The sequence below is a fragment of the Thamnophis sirtalis genome, unplaced genomic scaffold (assembly GCF_051295495.1).
Source record: "Thamnophis sirtalis isolate CommonGarterSnake01/CBP01778 unplaced genomic scaffold, rThaSir2_p1.2 scaffold_4, whole genome shotgun sequence".
Lineage (NCBI taxonomy): Eukaryota > Metazoa > Chordata > Lepidosauria > Squamata > Natricidae > Thamnophis > Thamnophis sirtalis.
In genome coordinates this window covers 22,032,626-22,049,490 of record NW_028261384.1, presented here as the reverse complement: position 1 = coordinate 22,049,490, position 16,865 = coordinate 22,032,626, and the positions used below count along the sequence as shown (strand labels likewise).

The 16,865-nt window shown below is 41.2% G+C and overlaps 1 protein-coding gene across 3 annotated transcripts in view; it reads right to left on the bottom strand.

Annotated features, from left to right (window-relative positions):
- MPP7 (MAGUK p55 scaffold protein 7) overlaps positions 1–15,463 on the bottom strand; it is an 80,959-nt gene extending 65,496 nt beyond the window's left edge. For 2 of the 3 annotated variants that reach the window (XM_087712585.1, XM_087712586.1), the window contains exon 1: positions 15,155–15,463. The gene's annotated coding sequence lies outside the window, so the exon portion shown is untranslated. The remainder of the gene's footprint in view (positions 1–15,154) is intronic. The other variant, XM_014075867.2, reaches the window with a different exon arrangement.
- Positions 15,464–16,865: the final 1,402 nt, after the last annotated feature.

Genomic DNA, 16,865 nt, shown 5'->3' with positions numbered 1-16,865 from the left:
CTGGTTGACTTGTTTGATTCATTGGTTTATTTTCGTGTCTGTCCATAGTATTCTCAGGTATATTGTCCACACTAATGTTAAAAAGGCATTATTATCCTTCCTGCTTCTTCAAAGTTCAACTTTGCTTCAATAAAATGTCACAGGATACACCATGGCTTTATTCCATAATTAAGCATATATCCACTACCTTCAGGGGTGGGTTCCTGCCAGTACTACCCTCTTCTATAGAAGAGGTTCCACAAATCTACCGTGCCGTTTAGAACAGATTCAAGCTTCCTCCCCCTGCCCGTCTGCACCACCCTTGGCCTGCCCACTGCTCACTGATTGGCTGGCTCACCAATTGCCCCCCGCCTCTAGAGTCCTATCTAAACCTTAAAGTCTTAAAGCATTCAAGTTTGAACACCCCTGGGGTTTTTTTTCTAAAGGGTTAGGGGTGCTTCAAATGGCAGAGTTTCTAAGCCAATATGACTGGAGGAGGAATTCTGGGAGTTGAAGTCCACAAGTCTGGCAGAGTTTCTAAGCCAATATGACTGGAGGAGGAATTCTGGGAGTTGAAGTCCACAAGTCTTAAAGCTGTCAAGTTTGAATACCCCTGGGTTTTTTTTCTAAAGGGTTGGGGGTGCAAGAGTCTTGTAACTTGACAGCTTTAAGACTTGTGTGCTTCAAATGGCAGAGTTTCTGAGCCAACATTTTGGTTGCTAAGCAAGAGCATTGTTAAGTGAGTTTCACTACATATTACAAGTTAGCCATGCCCACCCAGTCACATGACTGCCAAGCCACTCCCACCCAGTCACATGGCTGGCAAGCTACTCCCACAAAGCAGGCCACATCTACAGGTTCTAAAAAAATTTGAAACCTACCACTGACTACCTTGTAAGTTGGATGAACATATAAATGGTTGAAATAAAATAAATAGCATAAATTTTACCTCAGTGAAAACATTACAGCTGAAAGCATTTAAATGTTCAGGTTCCTTTACCACTAGCAGATTAAAATGAACTTTTTAAACTTTCTTTTTCATCAAACAAAGGAACATTACAGCTACTTCTATCAATAGCAGAAACTTAGATTACTTTTGAAATAATAGAAAATGCTTTTTAGCTCTCCAAGCTTGTTTCAATTTAATTTCTGAACATTTCGTTACCAGATTAGATAACATTATCAGCAGGATTTTCTTGTCCTATTCCTCTTTAGCTTACGTACGTTTTGTGTGCCAGTGTGGTCAGTTGGTTATTTGATTGGTTATTTGTTCGGACAGACCTATATTTAAATTTTGAGCAGCTGATTGGTTCTCTTGCTGATTGTTCATTCAAATGGGTTTCTTACATATTCATGCAATTAACTTAAAATTATTAATTTAAATTACCCACTCTATCTATTTTTCCCCTTTTCTACCACTTTTCTAAATTCTGGACAGATGACTTTCCTCTAACATGAATGCATATACCATGTCATATTTACAAAAAGGAATACAACATCAATTTTAAATACTTAAAGAGATTGTGAAAGTGTTTATCTAATATGCAGTACTGAACAGTCCTAAAGAGAGGAGCTCCACAGATAATGTCCACTCCTGTATCCCTTCTCATTGAATTTAATTATTGCCAGGCACATTTTATAAGCGACCTCTGGTTCTATAGAGTGGGGAGGCCATGAGAACAGGTTACCCTATTCCAAGTGAGGCCACCATTATATCATTTGACCCAAGCTGCAAATATCTAGGTAGGTGTCATCTGAATGGTACTTAACTCTGTATTAGCAAAGTGGTTGGATTGGGGTCCTCTCATGCATATGTTAAAGAGGACTAGAGGGAAAAAAACCCTGAGCCCTGGAAATTGTATAACAGAGTGGTTAGTAGCCAAACCACCTCATCTTGCCCTACGAACTCCTATTAATATTTTTAACCTGCTTTAGACAGCACTGATGCTTGTTTATGGAAGGAAATTCAAATTAATAACCAAATGCAATTTGGAGAGGTGCCACCCTTCAACAAATGCAAGTTTGTAGTGCGGATAGGACTGTTGTCAGCCGGTGCTAAAAATAAGATCAAAGGTATTCCAACATTCATTTTTAAAATCCAAATGCTAAAGTCAACTCAATTTTCAAGAATCTTCAAAATAGTTCGTCTTAAAGTTTTGCTCACATGTGTACGGCTATTAATGAATTGTTACACGTAGAAATTATAAAGCTACTCACTGCTAGAAATTTAGAATAACTAGGGAAACAAGGTCAACATAATTAACGAAGCCCTTAATTCAAATCCAAAGTTCTTTCCATGTTACAAACAGGGTTACAGAAAGAATATTAATTTTTACCAGGAGAGGGAGCTCATAGTTCATAAATTGCACAATTTCCTGCATTTCCCAATGTACTGAAGAAATATTTCTCAACTCTATTTTTTTATATATTAAATTTATTACCTTATTATAAATATATGATACCTTTATTTATAATGTACAATATAAATTATATAAATAAGTTTTGGTCCAATGCACACACACATGTACATAATGGTTGCTTCAGAAGCTAATAACTCTGACTGCAATACTGTTGTTTTTGTAAATAAAGACTAAACATTGCGATTGTACTGCAGTTGGATTTATTTTTTACTTCGGTACTAGAATACTGTACATTTGCAATTCAATTCAGAAATTCCTTTAGAGATTATAAAACAATAAAACAATTACACAATTATGGCAACAAAAAAAGGGAGGAGGTCTATTCACCAGCAGGTGATCGGGAGGGGGGGATTATTGTTTATTGTTTGTAGTGGGTTTTTCTTTTTGTAAGCTGTCCAGAGTCACTGACAATAAGTGGGCAGCCATACGCTGCAATTAAATCAAAAGGCTTCAAAATGTCCTACAGCAGTGTTGGTGAACCTTTTTGGCACCGAGAACCGAAATGGGAGCGCGTGCTGGAAACCAGAAGTGCAGCTGCCCAGTACGCATGTGTGTGTGAGAAAATGGAAGATAATCTTCCTGGCATGTGCATCGGGTGGCTGCTCTTCCTGTTTCCCGTGCTCCCATGCACGTGAAAACCAGCTGGCTGGCGTGCTGGAACCCGGATGAGCAATGGGCGATGAGTTGCATGCCCAGAGAGATGGCTCTGTGTGCCACTTCCAACACACATACCATAGGTTTGCCATCACGGTCCTACAGCATAAAATACAGAGAATTCTGTCTTACTATCTATGTCAGTGTTTCTCAACCTTGGCTGGGGGATTCTGGGAGTTGAAGTCCACAGGACTTAAGGTCGCCAAGATTGAGAAACACTGATCTATGTCATAGGGTCATTCATTCATTCATTCAAGTGATCTATGAAATGTTCACTATCGATAACATAATTGTGCTACATATTCATTCCATGTTTAACTTCCCTTCAATTTTACTGAGCCCCTAGTATGGGTTGGCAATAGAGTCCCCAAGGAGGTTGGTGCTTCAGGATTTCAGTCTGTCTGGTATTGTTGAGTCCAGTACAGGCAAAGAGATTGTGGCATCCATGGCAACCATGTCCTTCTTTCAAGTAGCCGATGGCCCAATGCATACCAGTGGCTGCACCTTGGATATGGTTTTAGTCTGAGGACAGTTGAGAAGTCATCTAGCAGGGGAGAATATTGAGAACAATCCGTTGTTATGGGCAGGTCATTTTCTGATTGCCTTTTGATTCAACGGTGTCGCCCCTCCCTACAGGGAGAGCAGGCCTGTTTGATTAGCCTGCCCGCAAGTGACTTTCAAAGAAAAGCTTCGAATATTTTCTGAGGGTCTGGTAGGTGACTTGGCCACGTTTCTAGGCATGGCCTGGAATGGAATCAGGGACAAGGACTGTATTTCCCTTTTGCAAATTGTGCGTGTACATCCATCTTGAGGAACTCCCTGGTTTACTGGGAGATGAAATACCAGGACAGATGGTATTTCCTATACAGCCCTGAACAGACAGGATAGACACCTTCACCATCTGAGGAATACTAAGGAAAGCAACATGTCAATATTTCTTCATACTTTTATTACATATGAAGCTCTGCTCAGGATGACCTAATCCCAGGGCCACTGTAAGAATTAGCCAGATGAAATCATTCACACCCATTCCAACTTGAACTATGAATGTATAACACAGACTGAGGTTTCCGGGTTGCTATAATGGTATGTGGGAATGATCTTGAGAAGAGAGGTCAAAGAAACACAGCTAAGAGAAGGATCAGATAAAATGCAACTTAACTTGCACCAAAAATGCAAGCAGAACGAATAGTTCAGAAGGGACCCTTCGTAGATTCTTGGGCTGTGCTGTGAAAGGGAAAGTAGGGGGATGTATTTTCACACTTGCAAAATTTTCTTAATGAAACATTACAATAGATTAAAATTAGCTTATCTGTGTTTCCTGCTGGTCTACCTTGCAAGGTGGACAACACAGTCTGGTAGTATGAGGTGGGATGAGTTTAAGCCAGTGATTCCTAAGGAAATACAGGTAGTCTTCAAGTTACAACCATAACTGAGCCCAAAAGTTCTGTTGCAAAGGGAATAATTTGTTAAGTCAATTTTGCTTCATTTTATGACCTTTCTTGCCATGATGGCTAAGCAAATCAGTGCAGATGTCTAGTTAAGTCACATGGTTGTTAAGTGAATCTGGCTTCCCCATTGACTTTGCTTGTCAGAAGGTCGCCAAAAGGGATCACATGACCTCAAGACATTGTGATCATCATAAATATGAATCAGATGCCAAGCACCTGAATTTCTATCATGTATAGCAGTCATGTGAAAAATGATAAGCCACTTTTTTTCAGCACCATTGTAACTTTGAACAGTCACTAAATGAACTGTGGACTATCTGTAGACTGTGTTTTCATAGTTCATCCATCTGTCTACAGGATCCAGATCCCTCCCATAAAAATGACCTCAGAAGTGACCCACAGTTCAGTACAATCTTAATGGAGAGGGTGGTGCCTCCTACCTTGAACATCATGGTGATGTATCCCTACTCAAGAGGCCATCCTTGGACCCAATAGTTTCAATAACTATATCCAGATTATGTCCAACCTTTCCTTTCGGGGGCAGATTGTTGATAGGTGACTGATATGTACTTGATAAGAATCGTGGAGAAAACCAATTATTTAGAGCTGTGAGGGTGAACCTGTGGCACACGGAGCAATCTCCGAGGGCACGCAAGCCGTTGCCCTAAGTCAGCTGAAGCTGACCAGCTGCTTTTGGGGCTTTGAAGGGCCTCCAAAGGGCCGTGGGAGGCCGTTTTTGCCCTCCACAGTCTATAGGAAAGCCTCCAAAGCTGGAGAGGACGAAAAACGGACCTACCAGGTCTACTGGAAGTTTGGAAACAAGCCATTTCTAGCTTCCAGAAGACTTCTGGGAGGGTGTTTTTGCCCTCCCCAGACTTCAGGAGGGCAGAGGGGTGTGTGCGCACATGCACAGGGGGGGTCAACGGGGGGGGGTTATGCATGAATGCACTGGGGGCGCGGGGGGATTGAATTATGTGTATGGGCACACGCACACATTCTCTCTCTCTCTCTCTCTCTCTCTCTCTCTCTCTCACACACACACACACACACTTTTGCCATCCAAGCCAAAAAAGGTTAGCCATCACTGATCTAGAGCCTTTTCAGACAGATTTCATGCCAGGGTGTATTCTTGTGATATCTTTCGTCACACTTGTATATGACCTAAGCCAGGATAGGTGATATATCCATTGTTTTCCTTGATCTCTTAGCAGCTTTTGATACACTGGTATGGTATGCTTCTGAACAAGCTCTGTGGGGTTGGGGACTTGCTCCACCATTCAATGGTGGTCCCCTTCCTTTCTCAGAGTCTGATTCCAATCAATATTGGTTGGGGGGTAGAGGTTGATCTTTCAGCTCAACTTTTGTGGGGATATTCAATTACAGGTAGTCCTTTGCTAAGGATCACAACTAGGTCCAGAATCTTGATTGCTGAGTGAAGCGGTTGTCAAACAAGATAAAATGTGATCACTTTGCTCAACGGCTGTAACCCCAACTCTCCCTGGTGTAATTGTAAATGACCACACAGATTATTAAGCAAGGGGCTGGGGATTATCCATCAAGGAGAACGATTGTAAGAACAATGATGTTCTCTAGTTATTTTTCACTGAATTTGAGGTTTGTTCCTCCAGTGTGCTGAGGGATTTCCGGATATCCTTCTGCGTTGGAGGACCTCATCTCAAATCCAGTGAAAACACTAACACATGTCATCATTCTGGAAGGCTAAGAATGCTGGCTTCACTAGCCTTTTCTCCTCCACTCCAAAGGGGAAAATGTTAATAGATGCCAGCATTCTAAAAGGCTCAGAATGCTAGCCTTCACTAGTATATTTGCTAGAAGGATTTCCCCTTCCTTCAGAGAAGGGAAGAGAAATCCCTCAATGCATTTGGGGAGCAGACTTGTCAGCGTGACTAGTATTATGTGATAAACCCAGGAGCAAAAACGCAGCACAAAGAGGCTTAAGACAATTAACAGTGGTTTATCTACAAATATATACATGCAAACACATGCAGGAGATAAAATCCCTTACCATTCACTACAGACATAAGGAAAGAACTGAATACACGCTGAGAGAGAAAGAGAGACTCCTCTATAATGACCACCTATATATAGACTCCTCTTAAAACAGTAAATGACTTGTGTGGACCCCCACCATCAGAGTCTTAAAAGGGTTATACCATAGCTACAATGAATCAGCCTCATTGCATCAGCTTTACTGATTAAGCTTACAACCTTTCATCAGCCGGCAGCTATTAAATCCTCAATACCTTCACAAGACTTCAAACGCAACTTGTCCTCCACTTGCAGCCTTACCTACTTGTTTCCCCATTCACCGGATAAATTAGCAGAGAAGTTTGCAAATGGTGATTGCATGGTAGTAGGGCACCAGTCGCAAATGTGAACAGATTGTCAAGTACCCAAAATGCAACCCTGGTCACGTCACAAGTTGACTTCAGAAACAAATTATATATGGAACTACCCTTGAAGAACACTGGGAAACTTCAAATGGTCCAGAATACAATAGTGCAGCAGTGCTGTGCCCATGTAACATCTCTGCTTCACAAACTGCACTGCTTAGCTGACCTGGTTACTAGTTTGCTCCCAAAAATGATTAAAAATGCTGAATCTACAATGGCCAAGGGCAAAAAAAGCAGTGCGAGTAGCAGCAATTTCTGATTTCTACCAGCTTGACCATAGCTGACAGACCCTATAGAAGCTGATAGTGGGCCGATCTACTGGGCTTCTGGAGGGCTAGGGAAGGGTCAGTCTAATGATCTCCACTAGCCAAAGGAGGTGCCAATCAATCTGGCCTCCAAAAGGCTAGGCCAGGACTATCTATTGAACCAATACATAGCAACATAGAAGCACTGAAGTTTCCACAAATTTGATTAATTTCAATCCCACAGAGGTCATGGATATCAGATTTTGGATCCATTTTGCAGGCTTTCCCATTTGAAATACCTCGGTTCAAAGATGCTATGCATTCCAAAGGAGACAGAAGAGAGAGCAAAAACTGTTCTGTACTCTTAAATACGGGTAACTGGTTAAGGCTTTAAATAGCTAATAAGGAATAAGATCTATAACAAGATGATTTAAAAAAAAAATCCTACCTGAAGGACTTTAAGAACGTGAGACTAAATCTCAACTCTTTTTTAAAATGATGACTGTTATCTAAAGTTAACCTCTGGTTTTGGCAACATAAAATTACCATGTTTTGCTTTTATATTTTAATGAGTTGATCAGCATAAGAAATGCAATTCTTAAAGTACAAGAGTGAAAGAAAAATGGTACATCAAGTCAGTTATTTTTCCCCCAAAATTATAGTAATTGCAAGCTGTTCCACTAATAGGATGGTTTAGACAGAAATTTCTGTTCAAGACATGGAGGAGATTTACAGCAAGCCAAGCTATACAATATAGGTCAATGATGGCGAACCTATAGCACACATGCCACAGGTGGCACGCAGAGCCCACTCTGCGGGCATGCGATCCGTCACCTCAGCTCAGTGCCATCATCCATGTGGGTGTACCTCCCACCGGCCAGCTGGTTTTCAGGTCTCTGTCATGCATGCACAGGGACGGGGTGCACGTGCGAGAGTCATGTGCACATGTGGGGGGATTGTGCATGCATGTATGGGATGCATGCACAGGATTGCACATGCGTGCGTGGGGAGTGCAGGGTCATATGTGCATGTACAGGTGGAGCACGGGGGTCACACAAACATGGTGGCAGGGCGCACATGGGGGATCATGCACGCATGTGCGGGGTGGGACACGCAGGGGGAATTGCACATGCATTGCATAATGGGTGCAGGGGGACACTTTCAGCACGCAACAACAAGATTAGCTACCACTGATATAGGTTCTTCCCCATCAACATGCATCCTTGAAATAGTATTCTTCCTTGGCTATCTGTCTCCTATCTGGGAATTGTTAAATTAAACCATTAAAGATAAGGAAACTTTCTGGTATTAACTTGATACCTTCTGAAGTATTAAAAAGTAAGAGAAACTGGTGGGCTCCCCTTACAATCTCTTTATTCACATATATCAATTACAAATTCCTAAAAACAGGAATTATTCTATTACTGTTTCACTTTTTAAGACCTTTCCAAATATTGTTAGATCAGTCTCCCAGCCTTCCGATATAACATATACATGCATTTTGTTCCAAAAGCTTCTGGATTAGTTACAAATAATTAATAAAATAAAAATGAAATACTACCATTTCTAACAACCGATAAAAATAAGTCAGCTTTAGGGAAGACAAGTGGACCATAGATCAATATGTTACCTTGCTGTTTTATCAGAGGAATATATGCACCCATATTCCTGCTCCTTAAATGTTGCTTTCATTGATTTAAAATCAGTCACTGATTCAATTTCTAGCGTCTGGTGGAAGCTGTTTCATTCATTCATAGATCAAGGGCTACTTTACGCGATTTGGATGGTGCAGAAAAACACAGTTATGTAAGTTATAAGGTAATAGCAGTCTTCTCCTTGAATATTATCTCAGTTCATAAATAAGTGAAAGAGTGCTGTTTTCTCGGCTCATCCTCTTTTCAGTGTCCACGAAAAGCTCATCAATAAACACTTAACCAAAGCAGAATCCCACTTAACAATAGATAGCTGACTGCCTCTACTCTTACCAATTACTTGGCCATCCTCTTCACAGCTTTACAGTTCTTTTCAAGTACTGAAGGTAAGAAAAATTCACTATAAACCATTCTAAAATGAAATCTCTATCTTTTCACAGTCAGAAACAGCAATAGTGGATAAAACAAAAGATACAGATACCCTGTTTCTCCGAAAATAAGATCTCCCCAGATAATAAGACCAATCAGACTTTTGAGCACATGCGCTAAAATAAGCCCTTCCCTGAAAATAAGCCTTCTCCGAAAATATTTAAACGCATGCGCAGCCGATCCCCGCCATTTCCTCTGGTTGCTTGCAACACAAGGTGAGGAGGTGAGGCCGGAGGGAGGGAACAACACAAGGTGAGGAGGTGAGGCCGGAGGGAGGGAAAGGGAGGAGGTACATGTCCCACGCACCCTAAGCTAACGGCTGCTCCCACAACCCTAGTCACCGTGTCCCTTCTGTCATGCTAATGGCCACCACAAAAAGAACTGCAGGGCCAGCGATGCGCCTTGCTGACGTAGCAGCGCAACACAGCAGCAACTATGATGTGACCACGCTCACCGCCTCCTGAACCTCAAAAACAATAAGACCTCCTGGAAAATAAGGCCAAGTGCTTATTTCAGGGGTTAAAACACAGTAGTCTTTGAGTTACCACCATTTGTTTAGTGACCATTTGAAGGTATGACACTGAAAAAAGTTACTTACGGCCAGTTCTCACAGTATCCCCGTAGTCACATGATTTTTGCCACTTGCCAGAACCCAGGGTCACGGAATCACCATTGCTACCTTCCCGGCCAGTTATCAACAAACAAAATCAATGAGGGAGGTCAGATTCACTTCTTGACTGTGGTGAATTCCAGTGATTTGCTTAACAACCATGGCAAACAAAGGTTGAAATACAGTGCACAAATTGCCAGAGACAATATCCATTAATTATTAAGATGAACAATGCAACTGGATAGAGAATTTTACTTTATACCTAACACAATAGCTTTGTTTCAATGTGAATCATTAGATTTGACCTGACACAAAGCTATTCAATATTACACATGAATAAGAGATGTCAGCTATGTTTTAAAAGGATGTGAATTAAATTTGCCCACAAAGAATATTCAGGAAAACCTAGAGATGAATGGCAACACACCTGTTGGTTGAGCATAAAAATAAAATTTAATCTCACACATCCATTTCTAATTAAAAGATCTTAGGTAATTGGGCTGGCAGAGGCCAGTGCCTAAGAAAACTGGTTCTTCTGCCTTGTTCAATGAAAGACTATCAATAATACATCTACAAGTTCATCTATTGTGTAATTTAAAAAAAAAACTGAGTTAAGGTAGCAATCTTTTTCACCCTCCCTGTAACATGGGTTATGTCAAAATGTAAACAACAAATACTATTTTGCATCTGAGGAGAATAAAGGTCTACATTTTTGCCCCATGGGCTTTATTTCCAGGGATACATATATAAGATCATAGACTTTTGATTTCATCTGTAGCAATTTTCTAAAACTTCATCCGTTACCCATGCTCAATGCCATGGATTATTTCAACAGAGGAAAAAAGAAGTGGGAATGGCAGTGGTTACGTAGGAAAATAGAATGGCTTGGGCCTTGAAATGAAAGAAAGGCAATCAGAGTTCAAATTGCTTAGGTAGGGAGAGAGGATTAGGATCAAACAAACTAACTGTGAGGAAGGGGTTAAAAATAAGAAATACTACTTCTCCATGCAGTTAAAAGGTAAAGGTTCCCCTTGCACATATATGCTAGTCGTTTCCGACTCTAAGGGGCAGTGCTCATTTCCGTTTCAAAGCCGAAAAGCCAGCACTGTCCAAAGACGTTTCCGTGGTCATGTGGCCGGCAGGACTAAATGCCGAAGGCACATGGAGAGATGTTACCTTCCCACCAAAGGTGGTTCCTATTTTTCTACTTGTATTTTTACATGCTTTCGAACTGCTAGGTTTGCAGAAGCTGGGACAAGTAACGGGAGCTCCATGCAGTTAGTCCTCACTTAACAGCAGTAGTTGTGACCAGAATTTTCATAACTAAGTGACACAATTGTAAAGTGTGAATTCACATGACCACATTGCTTTAGTGAGGGAAATTCTAGCATTCTAGTTGCCGTTAAGAGAATCCTTCTTGGAATCGCATGATCACCATCTGTGACCTCCTGCCAGCTTCCCCATTGATTTTTTTTTGTAGGAAGCCAGCAAAGAAATTTGCGAATGGCAACCAGACGACTATCCTAAGTACAAGGACCAGACTTCAATATCACTCCTTCAGTGCCGTTATTAAGTTTCAATGGCCGGTTGATGTGTGGTTGTTAAGCAAGGACCACCTGTTTTTATTTCAATACACCAAGTAGCTAATCAGACGTTCCATCTTGTTACAGTCACCTATATTTCTTGTAGCTCCTTGGCAGGAAAAACACTGCAATGACATTGAATGGAAAGCACAATGGGAAATATATAATAGGTCATAGGGAAGAAAAGAGTGAATGTGCAATTTCTTTGACAGACAATTCTCTGGCTTGCTTTTAATGTCATAACTTATTTTACAATGCGTACATGCTGTCACCATCATAAGGCTTTAGGCGATACACAAAAAAAATTCCTTGAAGAAATAATATGTCACATGCAACAAGGAGCAAGTCAGTCACTGACTCTCCCCCTTGTTTAAACTGAACTAGAAATAGCAAAGTTTTAAAAGACAAGAACATAATCCATGGAAGGGCAGAGATCACAACAGATCACATCAATAGATTCTCTACTCTTGCCAGATAACAGATGCAGTACTAAATCTGCCGTGTAATCCTATCTAAGTCCAAATCGAAGAAGCCCAAATATATCCCATGGAACTCACAAAAATTGGGATTGTAATTGCCATCTTTAAGTGATGTGGTCGTAAAGCATGATGTCACATGACCACATTCCTTAGCAACGGCAATTCAGGACATCTGTTGCTATCGTAACCCCAGGATGTTTCAGGTCATTCAGCGGAAAGAGGTTGGAGTCCCAAATAAGGAGCAGGGTAGGATGCCCCAGGCAGGCACTGGCAATGCAGGTAGGCCAATGAAGGAAAAAGATGATAGGTGGGTGTTGAGAAATGTTAAGTAGGTCAGTGAGGGCCAGAAGCAGGCATGGGGTCTTGTACTCTACAGTGGGAGTCTTTGAAATGTCACAAGTTATGAAAGAAAAAAGCAGCAGGAGCGACTTGGGGCAAAATATCTCCTTCTGTGAAGCAGGCAAGAAAGGTTGCAAACGGCAATTCCAAGATTGCAGTTTACTGTATCTTCGTAATCATAACTGGGTGCCAGAGCACCCAGAACAAGGTCATATATGATCATGGGGACCCTGCAATAGCTACAATTTCACAAATTAGTCACAAGTCCACCTCATTTTGAATGGTTGGTAAACAAGGGATAACAACTTGAGAAATACCTGTTACCTGAACAGTTACCTGAACGATCCAATCAATACCAAAAAGTGTAAAGATCCTCACGGCAAAAGAAAGCAACAAGTCTGTCTTAATGGAAAATCAAAAGATAGCAGGGCTTCCCTTTCAGAAAGTCCAATATTGATGTCATCCAGCCACAAAATGTGTATGTGTTGAAGCAATAATCTGGCTCTTGGGAATTCGGATGCACAATTCTGCCCAAATTACATTAAGAACAAGGTAATCTCAGGCAATATTTGTATCCATTGCTAAATAAACTTAATAATAATGAAATCTACTTCAAATTCTCCAGTTATAAATCTCCAGTTCTATCTTACAAGGAGTTTTTACTTAAACTTACTCTTTTCCTTGCCCCCTTTTCGAATGCAAGTGAAAAAAGAGCAGTTTCTCTGCTGTTATTTTTAGTTTTATGATTCAAAATGTGTAATGTTTTCTCAGATCTTAAAACAGGTTTTTCCTCCTGTTCTTCTCAACTTTTAAAATATATAGCTACTCTACTATGCTGTATATTTTCCAGTATTGCCTGATTGATTTTACAAGAAAAACCTTTCACTGCTAAGTAATGTGATGGATTATTAAAATTATATTCAGCTATATAAAAATGTAGATTTTGATCCTTCATACCTATAAACACATTACATTCAGCAAGCTAAAGTTAATGTATTTTTGAAAGAAGGATAACACTGCATTATATTAAACAAAATACTAAAATTAAAATAGGACAGTTATGGACAGTAGACATTTGAAAAATTAATAACTTTAGTACTAAAGTGTACCTTAAGTACTAAACATTCTCGGCCTTTATCTAATTAGATATGCACAAATCTGTTCTCATTAAAATAATGCAGGAAAAAAGGGATATAGTCTTATTCTTAAGGTTACACATCATAGCAGCCACCCTTAGAACCTCTCTAGGTGAGAGAGAAGCCTTTTTGCCACATACAGATTTGTGACTATTTTGCTTCATCTGCTTTCTGTGCTGCAGATTAAATACAAACAATGAAAACTGAATTTGACCCCGTAACAGAACATTATAAACATAGTTGTTTGAGAAATACAGGGTACAATATCAATATTAAATCTGAAAATGTCCTATGCTCTTGGAAACAATATCTTATCCATCATTCAGGCACCTATGAAAATATGTCTCTGGTCTGTCAGGAGTTATTTAACCTTATGCCTAAAATGTGTTTGGTTTTAGTAGTACAAAGCACTGCTATGCTTACAAAATAAAGATATAATTACTGTCTGTATCAGCATTAGAGATAGTTTTCAGGTGAAAAAATACCATTACAGTGAAAGTTGTTAATTCCACCCTTGCCCTCATTTGATTTACTTGGCATACGTATAGGGCCACTCATCTCACTGAACGTATCTCTGAACAGTGTACAACCAATAATTAAACTAATGTGATCATGTTAAACCACTATAAACTTAATAAATAATTGTGGGAGTACATCCATATAAACACATCACACAGGCTGCCCAGGAAAGAACCATATGGAATAATACTAATCCACTTATCTTGTGGCTGCTTAGGTATTGCAGGAATAAACAGCTATTTCCCATAAAATGCATGATATCTTAGAATTCTGTGGTCCTGAACAAGTCACAGTAATCTAGCTCCTGTGGTAGTATGGAGATGCTAAACCATAAATGAACTAAGACATGGGTTACATGGTAAATTGATCAGCCTGGATTTGGCTACACAAAAGAATCACAAATATCACATGGCTTGATTTGCACTGAGCCATAAATTAGAAAATCACTCTTTGTTTTAGCATGTTTGCAAACCCAACTCTAGTTGGAAATTAGACCAAATATTATACCATGGCTGACTATTAAATTTCATTATCTTGTATTTTTATCTTTAATATAAAAGCATGCTGAAAAGTATAAAAATTATACTTAATACGCTATAGAAAGCAACATAATAAGAATTTGAGTAATAAGAATTTCAGCCCAATTCTATATCTCTAACGCTGAATAAAATGTCTTATGAACAGACTGGCATTAATTTAAAACAGGATCTATTTACTACATCTCCTGTTCCTAAAGGTGTATTTTAGGGGTGAAAACATATCTTGCATCATTTATTCAAGACTTGCCAGAATCGCCCCAAAGAGCAAATTGGTGTAAGAAGAGGAGAGACACCCTACTCACAACTCCCATTCCTGCCTCCTTTATTTCAGAGCCTCTTCCTTTATGTAACGATGCCACTAGCTGAAGAAACCAGACATTTTCTCACACCTTTAAACCCTCCGCCATCTACCCACGCCTCATTCGCACGACCCATTTGACACCAGGCTACACGTTTACCCGTGGCTAACTTAGCCACCACCATGGCGCGCCAAACCAACCAGGAAGTTAGCAAGAGCACACACATCGAGTCAAACTAAGCCTCACGCTTGGGTTTCCCAAAAAATGCGGGTCAGGTCTGGGAGAGGCTCGGTGGGTCGTGGGAATCCCAGTCCACCTTTTGCTGTAGCCGGGTCACCACTGAACTCCGCCGCGTCCTGTAAAGCCCAGTGCGGCACAGTCGTTTCTCGGTCAGCTCCGACCTCACCTGCTGCTCTGCTCCACCGCCAGCCGCTGTCGCAGCACAAGAACGACCCTCGAGACCTCCGACGGTCCGCACTTCTGGGAGCTGCAGCCGGGCAGGGCGAATCCCGCCCAAAGCTCCTGTTTCTCTCCGGCGCTTTTACCGCAGCCACCGGCCGAGCACCAACCCAGCGCGTGGGGGGAAGGCGCAGTGGCCCCGCAGTCCCTCCTTCCACCTGCCCCGGGCGCCGCACGTAGCGACCAGGCTGCGCTCGCCTACCGCGCGAGGTCCATTCGCGTCCTCCCCATTCAACCGGGGCGGAGCTCTGGAGCCGAGGAGAGCGGGAGCGGCGAATTACTCGACCCCGATTTTTTGTCGCCGCTGCCCTGATTGGCCCTCGCCCGCCGGGAGTGGGAAATCGAAGCTCGTCCCGCCTCCCGCCATCTGGAAATCTGTTTGATTGGAGGAGGCGGGTGTCAATCTGGGGCTGATTGATGGCTCGAAAGGGCGTTTTACCACGCGCGGTAGCGCCTGTTGGCCAGTTGCGCGTGGACTTGTGGAGACGTTGGGATACTCAATAATCTGAGTGCGGAGTGTTTTATTTTTTAAAATAATTGGGACATTTCCTTCTTTTACTTACTTGTAGACGCGAAAGCATAAAGCACGTGTTAAGTTAGAACAATCGATACCCTGCATCTAGTTCTAAATCTTTATTATATTTTTATCTTTTTTATTTACTTAGTTTTTCACTCATTTACAAGATAACAGGAATAAGAATAACAGGAATGCTGTTGAGGTTGTGGTATATCATTACATTAATAAGATTTTTTTGAACTGCTTCTCCTAAGTTTCAGTGCAATGGGCAAACGGGGCCTTCCAATTGATTAAATTAACCTTACTATGAAATACTATGAAAACAATGGCTGTGGCAAAAAAGAACGAAGAAACGTGTTCAACTTTGTTGAATTTCTCTTTAAAGTGGGGCATCAACCTCATAAATAGCCCTGAGAAGCCTGAAGCTGAACTATCTTCACAAATCCAATAGTTTCTCACAATTGGTAAAATAAATTGAGTATGAAACATATTCTCTTGAAACTAGAGGGATCTACGGTTAATGAGGGAGCAGATGTGCACTACCTAAATTTGGATTATCCCCAGAGGGCAGCCAAGAAGCAACACAGCTGGATTAAGGAAAACTTTCAAATTAAACATCTGGTTTTTTTCATGGGGAAAGGATTGGATTGACTACAACAAAAACTATATGTCAAAATTACAGAAGATTTTCCTTAAAAAGAGAAGCAGAAACTCAACTGCCCCCACCTTTGTCAATGGACCATTAAAGGCCTGGGCCAGTCTATTCTACATAACAAAGGTAGGATTAACACTCTACAGATCTCACCACATGGCACCTTGGAAGAAGCAATGCCCAACCAAAATTGGACTCAAAACACAGCCTACAGAGTTGCCCCTGCATGGCCCCATGGGAGTCTGACAACCAATCACAATACAAGCTCAAGTTCAAAGCCAGAGAGGGCATAAAACCAGGGACTTTCAGCATCACTGCACCTTTTCTTCTTCACCCAACATCTTGAAGCACCTGATCACTTCTTTCCCCCTGGACCCCAAACCATGTGGTCCTGTCCACCATTAAAACCATCTTTCTGAGAGGCCTCCATCTTTCCAGTGTCTCTCCCCCCAGCACTTGGAACTGAACCCAGAAGGACATTTCTTCAAC